A 2,101-nucleotide genomic window follows, 5' to 3' on the forward strand; every position below is an offset into this window, starting at 1 on the left:
TCCCTCTCTCTCTCTCTCTCTCGCTCCCTCCATATCTTCCTCTCTCTCTCTCTCTCTCCTCCAAAGCACCGTTGACGCCATTTTTCCCCGGGGTTTTCTGTCAGGAAAAAAAAAAAACATCGACATCTACCGTGGCTCCGTTTGACAGCTCCCCGGGAGGCTGTCATCCCATCCGTCGCTTGTGCAAAGCGCGCCTCTGCTAAATGGATTGTAAATGATCGTGATAAAATATTCACACGTTCGAGCTGACTGTATGACAACATTAGACATGGGTAAGTAGCCCCGGTCGACTGGGCACATCCCACACCTGAACACACCTCTTCTCTGCATGTTTTCATGTCTGTATTGATGCTGAAATGATTGTTTTCACTGGTCCTTTTTTTTTTTTAACGTGAACTGCTTACATGCCAACTTTGACAAACACGATGTGCGCATTATTCTGTCTGGGAGCATGTGGAACTGACTTCAGACCACCAGATTTACGCACGTAGACACCCAAACAAGGCTGCAGCCAACCCGCCCCAGGCAGGCACCAGTCCTCATCACTGTGCATTATCTTGCTGTTTGGGTGGCCTTATTAATCAGTGATGAAGTGTCCACAACACTGATCCAAGTCCATTGAGGTGGTCCTCATGTCTTCACTGACATTGATCCTCCATCCCACATAGCTTCACTTATCCCTGACCTAAAAACAAACAGATGCTTGCCTCTTTTTAAAGCTTTAAAAAGTGGGATTTTAAATGTCTGCGTTTGGTTTGATGTGTTCTTTTTCATATTAGTTCTGTTTGATTTGAAGCATCCCACACATGTGGCCAGATTACGCATGTGGCAACTGCTGTGTAAGAAGTAGTGATCGTGGTGCACACCTGGTTCACATGGGTGTCAGGAAGAAAAAAAACCACCTATAATGGTGTTGTTTTGGCTGAGCAGAGGAAAGTGATTTTTTACAAGAGTCAACGTTATCTCCAGGCTTCCAAAACTTCATTCACAACCACAGAGCACCTGAAGACGAATGTGTTTCGAAGGAGGCCAGAAAGGTGTGGAAAAACAAGATTCCTCAGCTGTGTGGGAGTGAAGTTGTGGAAGTGAGGTCTGTGTGGTGAGGAGGATGTAAGAGAGATGTGTGACCAGGAGGGGAAAAGAAACGAAAAAGAAAAAGGGAAAGGGGTGAGGTTGAGGGATGGATAATAAAGRGAAATTCATCGATCTTGTCTTGTTAGCAGTTTCGGCTGCCCTCAAAGCTTGCAGCAATTTTGTGGTGTACAGAAATAATAATTAAAAAAAAGTACAAACCTGGCTGTTGTACTCCCCCATTAGGTAACAAGATGCCTGTGCCACTTTTAAATGAAGGCATGGGAAATCGATTAGGTGTATCCCCTTCTGGGCTGAATACCTTGGGTGGAAACAGGATCACAGAGGAGGGGAGGAGGGAATGTGAATAGGATCCAAGGACAAATCTAACTGTTGGCAGTTGCTCTTAACAGAATATCAGCACTGGAGCACCTTTTGGCAGAGCAGAGAGGAGAGGGAGGGAGGAGGAGGAGGAGGAGGGGAAAGCACAGAGAAGAGGGGGGACAGAGGTTGGAGGGGTGTAGGGGGGTGAGGTGAGGGGAAGGAGGAAGACAGTTGGGGAGAAGGGGAGGTGTTTTTTTTTTTTTTTTTTTTTTTTTTTGCACTGACGCCTGAAAACGCGCGGCTTGTCGCAGATTTTTTTTCTATTCCTCGCTCTCTCTCTCTCTCTTTTTTCTTGCGGAGGTCTTGTAATAGTCGGATGCGGGCTGCTTGTTTTGACTGCAGTAACAGCGCTGCTCCCCCCTCCTCCTCCCGTTCTTCCAGCCGGGGTTTGTGAGGGGATCTGTGCGGGGCTCCGGGACCGACGCGCTCTGTACGCACCGCTGCGGCTCTCCGGGCTCTCTCCATCCGCAGGGGCCTGTCGCGCTCTCCGATCACCTGGACTCAAGTTTTTTTTTTTCCTTTCGGATTTTTTCTCTTTCTTTTTACCCCTTGCCTCTCGGCTGCAAATCCCGTTTCTCCCTCTCTCTCTCTCTCTCTCGCTCCCTCCATATCTTCCTCTCTCTCTCTCTCTCTCCTCCAAAGCACC

General features: G+C 48.0%; 1 protein-coding gene across 1 annotated transcript in view; it reads left to right on the forward strand.

Moving 5' to 3' along the window:
• The first annotated feature begins 6 nt into the window (after window positions 1-6).
• setbp1 (SET binding protein 1) overlaps window positions 7-2,101 on the forward strand; it is a 41,992-nt gene continuing 39,897 nt past the window's right edge. The window contains exon 1 of the mRNA XM_014008432.1: window positions 7-272. The gene's annotated coding sequence lies outside the window, so the exon portion shown is untranslated. The remainder of the gene's footprint in view (window positions 273-2,101) is intronic.

The sequence above is a fragment of the Austrofundulus limnaeus genome, unplaced genomic scaffold (assembly GCF_001266775.1).
Source record: "Austrofundulus limnaeus strain Quisiro unplaced genomic scaffold, Austrofundulus_limnaeus-1.0 Scaffold49, whole genome shotgun sequence".
NCBI lineage: Eukaryota > Metazoa > Chordata > Actinopteri > Cyprinodontiformes > Rivulidae > Austrofundulus > Austrofundulus limnaeus.